This window comes from Mustela putorius, unplaced genomic scaffold (assembly GCF_011764305.1).
Source record: "Mustela putorius furo isolate JIRA1106 unplaced genomic scaffold, ASM1176430v1.1 tig00003853_pilon_pilon_pilon, whole genome shotgun sequence".
Taxonomy (NCBI): domain Eukaryota; kingdom Metazoa; phylum Chordata; class Mammalia; order Carnivora; family Mustelidae; genus Mustela; species Mustela putorius.
The window spans coordinates 55,785,937-55,794,075 of record NW_025422005.1 but is presented as its reverse complement, the minus strand read 5'-3'; positions in this window follow the sequence as shown (position 1 = coordinate 55,794,075).

The following is an 8,139-nucleotide window of genomic DNA, read 5'->3' as shown; positions in this document are numbered from 1 at the left end:
GGAGCCCTGAGACACCATGTAAAGGAGTTCCTCTGCCCTGCTGCACAGAGAAGCCATATGGAGAGAATTTAGTCTAGCCATCCCTGGCCATTCCAGCCATCCCAGCTGGAGCCTCATACGTGTGAGTGAAACTAGCTGAGCCCTTCCAGTCCAGGTAAGCCACCCCAGCTGAAACCATACGGAGCAGTGATAAGCTATTGCCACCAAGACCTGCCCAAATCATAGAATCACAGGCAAAAACATGGTCATTGTTTATATTAAACCACTAATTTGAGGGATGTTCCTTATTCTGCATTGATCAACAGTTCCCTAGGCAGAACTCTAGCCTCAGAAAGAGCTGTGCCATAGTGGTAGTTCTGTTTGTGTCAGATTTTCTCTCCTGTCCTGAGCAACTGCCTCTCTATTTTATCAATTCCCACTCCACTCTCTGACCTATCTACTATCCATGGATTTTCAAGGAAGATCAGTAATGTAGAAAAGGCCTCAATCTTGGGTTGATGCCCTCAGAGAAGACTACCAGATGTGAATACAAGGTAGGCAAATCACTTGTTTGGTAATACAGAAACGGAAAGCTGGGCCCTCTATAGACCAAATACCCGAAATTGGATGTCACAGTGGCTTGTTTGTATTAGGCAAGAGGAAGGAAAAGGACAGTAGTGTGTCCCAGTAGACCCCAGTGAGATATTGGTACTACACAGGAAATAAAACATCACTTCCCTTATAAAGTGATAAAGATTAACACACACACACACACACACAAACATGCCTTTTTTGGTCCCAGTTTTAATGTACTGTACAATCAATATTTTAATGAAGGAAAAGAATGAAATAAGCCACAACTATTTCCTTTTGCCAATTTCCTTTCCAGTCATTTTCCGTGTGCATGTAAGCCCTTATTTTTAGCTGGTTAATTATCCAGCTTCTCTTGCACAGGCCCAAAGGCCAGTATGAACCCAAAGCAATGAGGGAGACAGGAGAGGGAAAGATAAAGGAATAGTACTCTTTATCTCCAAAGAGGCATGGAGGGAAGGTGTTAATGATTAATTTATTTCTCCTTGTATTGAGTCAATGAATATTATCGCAAATATTTTAAGTACTTTCCACTTTTTAACATTCTTCAGCTGTGTAATTACTTGTTCATTGGTCTTTGGCCCAATTAGAATGTAAGCTATACATGGCCAGATCTGTTGTATCCAATTCACTGCTGTTTCTCTAGTGTTTAATATAATGCTTAGCACTTCAGAGGCATTAAGTAAATATTTGTTGGATTAAAAAAGGGGAATCGCTAGTCTAGAGAACACATTTACCAAACCAGAGACAGAAAGGAAGAAGTAAGGAGAAATGGTGGTTGTTAAATTAAATAGTGTCTGAGAGTCTATATATTAAAATGAGAGCATGCATGCCCTAATGTACTTTAAAATGAATGTGGTCTATTTGATTAATTCTGCTAGTTAAGATTTGGGTCTTCTGGAAAAAAAAAAATGATGAAGCCATCTCCGGAGACATTGTGTATTCAGTTCATTTAATATTTATATTGAGCTTCTTAACTCAGCATCCTCAAGGAGACCAAAAATGATCATTGCAATATGCACAGTGATACCCAGGAGGATGGGGTAAGAGCACTCCCCACTCTCCCAGTCCTAGATAAATCAACATAGATTGAGTTAAATTTAGATATTCTCCTAAGGGGTGGAGCCAGTACTCCAGAATATTCGGAAAGGAAATACCATTTCTTATCTTTTTCTCCATAAGACTTTGGCAGAGGTTTAAAAAGGAGATTTTCCATCACAAGGAATAAAAACCATGTAAGTTATGATAGAGGTCAAAAGGGGACCCCCAAATTCAATGGCTTAACTAAGATACAATTGTATCCACTCTCAGAATGGTCTACAGGTAGGCAGATCAGGCTGGAGGACATCTGTGCTCTAATGAAATAATTGAGACATAGATTCCTTCCATCCTGTTGCTCCATCATCCCCTAAAGCAGTACTTCTCAAATGTTCATGTGCATTGAAATCGCCTGAGGATCTTGCTAAACTGTAGAGTCTGGTTTGGTGGGTCTAGAATGGGGCCCCAGATTCTGTATTTCTAAAAAGCATCCAGGTAACAGGAACCCAGCTGGCTCAGTTGGAAGCACCTGTGACTCTGGATCTCAGAGTCATGAGCTTGAGCCCCATGTTGTGTGGAGATACTAAAATAAATAAACTCGAAAAATAATACAAAGAAATGAAAAGCATCCAGGTGCTGCTGATGCTGCCAAGACCATGCTTTGGGTAGCAGAGCCCTGGGGCACTGTCATTATCTGCGTGGTCAAAGCTGGGTAACTGGCACATCTTGTTTCCTGTTCTCAGGAAGGGAAAAGAAAGTCCGGGGCAAGGAGTTTCCTTTAAGCAAACAATGTGGAAATAATATACACACCTTCTGCTTACATTAAAAAATGAAAGACAGGGGACGCCTGGGTGGTTCAGTGGGTTAAGCCGCTGCCTTCAGCTCAGGTCATGATCTCAGGGTCCTGGGATCGAGTCCTGCATCGGGCTCTCTGTTCAGCAGGGAGCCTGCTTCCCTCTCTCTCTCTCTGCCTGCCTCTCCATCTACTTGTGATTTCTCTCTGTCAAATAAATAAATAAAATCTTAAAAAAAAAAAAATGAAAGACAGTAAGATGGCAACACCTGGCTTCCAGGGGGCTGGTAAATATGCTTGCTCTCTAGACAGCATCCACATTACTAACCACAAAGTGTGGAACACAGGGCAACGTGCTTTCACCGCAGGAAAAGAGAGAATGGATATTGGGGGCCACTTAGCCGTCTGTACCACAAAAACTAAGAAGGCGGGAGCTTATATTAAGCAATAGGAAGAAATGAAGCCCCAGGAAGTAGGATATATGAGCTAGAAATTACTCTGAAACCAAGGAAGACAGCTTTAGCAAAAAGTTATTGGCTCAGAAGTCAAGGGGCACTGAAAGCCTTCCATTTTCAGTTTTCAAGCCCTGGTATGCCTTGCCTGAATGCCCTCTGTGACTTGTTCCTGGGGGTGCTGGGAATATGACAGGCATGTGGGAACTTAGAGACTGTTTTAAAGGACCAAGTAGAGCCTGATACCTGCCTGTGTTTTGAGAAAACAAATGTAAACAAAAACAAAGAATGTAACTAAGAAAGACATTAGGCCAAATATGAAGATAACCAAAGCATAAACTAGAAACTTCTTGACCTATTTAACATGAATTTATATCCCTCTGTCCGTTTACCCAGTACCTATTTTGAAATTTATGTGTTTCTGACAGCACCAGAAACATAATTCATTGTCCAGCTTTCTGAATGTGACAAATTTTCTCAGACCCTTCTGTTGACTGTTAGTTTTAGAAACTTCCAGCAAAGAAAATTACATAAAACATTTAATTATCCTGTATCTTATCCAAGATTCCTTTTGCATCTAATCTAGTCACAGTGACCTCTGAGATTGAAAGTGGCATCGTTAACAATTATGCCAAGATAATAGGTGTAAACCAGGACCATCCTGGGTAACCCAAGGATATATAACTACGTCTAGGTAATACTATCATATATTTTCCTTTATATATGTCCTTTGAATTTTTTTCATATAAAATAATTATGTAATATTTTTATATATGTGTATGTGTTATTTCTTAGGAAGAAGTAGGGAATGTTAGTTGTATTAGTAAAGCTTTTAAAGATTGCAATGGATAGTCCGTTGCAGATTGCTTTGGGTAATGAGAATCTGTTCTAAGTATTTTAGGTAATGAAATTAACATGGAGGTGTGACTGGAGAGCTGTAAAGTCACTGTTGCTTCTAATCCAGACAATGTTTTTTGGAATATAGTCTGGGTTCCTCATCTCCCTCTCTCCATGTGCCTTTGTTGGACAGTGATATTGCCAAGTCCTGTCAGGTCAGGTCCCTTGGCCTCCCTCACATCAAGCCCATTCAGATTTGCCTTGTTCAATCAATAGTACCCAGGGAACAAGAATGATTTCACTCATTGAAAATGTTGTCAACTTTATGTATATTTTTTGTAGGGGTGAGGGGAAACTACTTGAGGCTCCTTTGCCATGAAGTCACAGTGTGCACATAGAACATCGTAGACCTTTCTCTAGCAAAACAAACACTGTAATATATATCGCACTTGTGCTTTTTTTTTTTTTATTATTCATTTATTTGACAGACAAATCACAAGGAAGCAGAGAGGCAGGCGGGGGTGGGGGGAAGCAGGCTCCCCGCTGAGCAGAGAGCCCGATGCGGGGCTCGATCCCAGGACCCCGAGATCACGACCCGAGCTGAAGGCAGAGGCATTAACCCACTGAGCCACCCAGGCGCCCCTGTGCTTTTCTTTTAAAATGCAAAAAACATACGACTGCTTGAGATATTAAGAAATAACATCTTTTTTTATCTCTTTGTTAACATGTCTCCGGCGGAGGATAAAAAGTGATTTAAATTGAAGTCCATTGTGACTATAAAGCTTTTTTGGTCATTTGATGACTCCTATGTAGGACTCCGTTACCAGAAGTCGCTGGGAGTGTAGTGTGACGGGCAGACAAAAATGCAAATACTATCAAAATGGATAAGTGATAAAAGCTGATAGAGCATCATAGAATGTGTGTGACGCTTGCCCCAGTAATATTGGGGATCTGAGCAGGAGCTGCCCTCCAAGATGAGAGTTTGGGTTGTGTCTGGAAAGGAATGTTATACAGAAGGTGTTAACTCAGAATCACATAGCCTAGAGAAGTATGAAAGAAACCTTATGCAGGAAAGGGAGGTAAGGAAAAAATCAAATGCTGCCTTAAGCCACAGAGACTCAAATGGAAGCATAAATATGGTAATGCATAAGATAAAGACAGTGAAATGAGAAAAGAGGAGCTGGGTGGTCAAGGTCAGGCATTTCTGTATAGAACTTTTTAAATACTTCACATCAGGTAAAAATCTTTCTTTTAAATTTGGGTTCTGGTTTGTTTCACCATAGTGGAAAATAATCCTTAAACAAGTTGAAAGTTACCAAATAAGATGAATTTGTCATTTCAAGGAAGTATAAACCATGTCTGGAGACAGAAGGTCACTTCTCTAGACTCCACACTGCCTGGGTGAGAGGCATGAAACCCGCAAGGAAGCCACAAAAAGGCATGCTTGTAGTAGTGTGGAGGAGAGCAGCATTTGAATATTCACCCCTGCCCAGCTCCACCTAATGTAGCCAAGGATCAATACCCTTTAAATGTGCAGCTGCTCACCAGAGTTGTGATGTCCAATATTTCCCTGTTCCCCCCTTCAAATGTAAACAGCCTGAAAGTCCAAGCATCCCTCTCTTAACTCGGCACAGGAACCAAGCCTAGAAGTGCAATCAAACCTAAGGAACTTCTTTCAGTATTTTCTATAACCAAATAAACTTTTGTTTATTCAACTTTTTTTTTTTTTTAAGATTTTACTTATTTATTTGACAGAGAGAGATAGTGAGAGAGGGAACACAAGCAGGGGAAGCTGGAGAGGGAGAAGCAGACTCCCCACTGATCAGGGGGCCTGATGTGAGACAAGATCCTAGGATGTTGGAGTCATGACCCGAGCCCTAGGCAGACACTTAATGACAGAGCCATGCAGGCGTCCCTTGTTGTTGTTGTTGTTTAATTAAGTAGGCTCTGTGCTCAATATGGAACTTGAATTCATGACGCTGGGATCAGGAGTCACATGTTCTACCAACTGAGCCAGACAGGCACCCCTGTTTGTTCTACTTGTTAATGGCTAGACCCAATGAGTTCTCTTAATTATATTCCCTTTCAGGGCCAACAGGACCCATTGCTGGGATATGAGAATGAGCACATATAGTTAACCTACTTAAATCAGAGGTACAGAACACAGCTATGAAGCATGTGTCAGGGCAGAAACTGAGTAGTTATTCACCAGATCTATTTTTTTTTCTTCCGGAACATTTTCTAGCCTTGTTTGTAATGAAATGGTATCACATTTCAGCTAATAGAGTGTGAACAAAACTGATATGTGCTAATTGTAGACCTATTCAATAACTTTCTACCACTCCATAGCATAAACCATCTTTGTTTTCTTTTCTACTCCCTTGGCTTAGTGACAATAAACATGGTGACCTGGGAGGCCACAGGTTGAAGACAGCAGAACCACAAGATGAAAGAAGCCCTAGATCTTCACTTGATAGAGAGCCACCTGTCAATCAGATACCTGTTTTGCTAGTGTCTAACTGCTAGAGCAACTACCATTATCCTAACTGATTCATATACATACAAAGAAAGAATGATGGAAAGTATATCTCGAAAGCACTTTAGAAATCAAATCCAACTCTCACTATTCAGAGGTAAAATGATTCCCCAAGACTAATAAACTAGCACTAGAATCCATGTGTTTTTTATTAGCCAGGATGAACTGAAACTGTACTAAACAAAAAGAGTAATGCATTGACTCATTTAATTGAAAAATTCATGGAGGGGCACTGGATGGCTGAGTTGTTAAGCATTTGCCTTCGGCTCAGGTCATGATCTCAGGATCCTGGGATCAACTGCCCTTGTCAGGCTCCCTGCTCAGTAGAAAGCCTGTTTCTCCCTCTTCTGGCCCCCGCCCCTCTTGTGTTCCCTCTCTTGCTGTGTCTTTCTCTGTCAAAGAAATAAAATAAAAGAAATTTTTAAAAAAAGAAGAAGAAGAAAGGAAAAATTCATTGATACAGCTGAATCCGGAGGCAAAGACAATGTCATCCTGATTTGGCCTCTCCTTCCGAGTGAGCTCTATTCTACTAGGTGGACTCTGTTCCCAGGAAGGCTCTCCTCTTCTGGGAGCAAACTGTTTGCTGGTAGCTCTAAGCTATAAGCCCAACAGAATGAAAGTTTTCTTTGCCCACACTTTAAGTGAAAATCTTGTAATAAGATTCTGATTGACCTGGCCCTGTCATATGCCCATCACTGAACTAAATGCTGCAGCCACCACCCTCGTTGACTATTTAGGTGGCCTCAGCCCTAGTGATAGCCAGATATCAGGGTTCTTACTCTACTTAACTAGATACACCATCTCTCTCACAAGAGCATTAACCATGTACTTACTCATTGAAAATCTGCAATATGCTAGGATCTGTGCAGAATGCTATAGGGGATAAAAAGATGAACAAGATACAAGTCCTTTACTCTCAATCCTATGTGTCTGATAAAACATGTACATGAATAATTACATGGCCACCAACCAACAGTAAGAACAAGCGATCTCAGTCAGAACAGGATATACTTAGAGTTTATGATTGTGATTTCCGGCTATGGGACCACATGCTTGTTTAAATCCACAGAGAATCTGTGCCACTAAAAAAAGTAGACACGGTTAAACTAAGGAATTAAAGAAAGGCAAATTGAAACATCAGTTGGGCAGAGTAGAGTAAACCTAGTTTTCCCTTGCATTCCAAATTCCAACTTTAACTGCCAAAACAAATGCTCAACTTATCAAAAGCATTTTAAACAAGATGGAAGTGTATTACTCTCTCATAAAACATCCTAACAAGGGATAATAAGGCAGCTTCTTAGTGTTAAAGCTTCAAGTTCTTTCTCTCTCTGTCATTTTTGATGGTATTCTCTCCTCTTGGTTGAAGATGAATTGCTAATACATATCTTCTGTCGGCATCTGAGTAAGCAGAAAAGGGGCAAGATTCAGGGGAAAGACATGCTTTTTGCTTCTAAAGGTACAAACCAGAGGTTGCAAACTTCACTTCTACTCATGTCGCATTGACTACAAGGAAGGTTGAGGAATATCTTTTGTAGCTGGGAGTTCTAGAACAGAGCAAAGAAAATGGATACCAAGGGACTACTAGAAACTATGCCACACATAAGAAATAGTGATCTAATCTATCAAGGATTAAGGAAAACCTGTAGGCATTATTTAGTCAACCTGTATCATAGGAAACCAAGGTCTAGAGAAGTTGAATGATTTGCTTAAGGTCATGTGGCAAATGATAGAGGGAGCCAGGACACAAATTGGTGTCCGTTGATGACTTTGAATGGTAAACTGTTAATATTATCTTGTCTTTTTTACATAAATTTATGAAGAGGAAAGTAATAGTATAGACACCAATGAGAGTTTTCATAAGAAAAGGCAAAGAGAACTGATTTTTTCCCCACTGCACAGTTGATAGAGCTTAT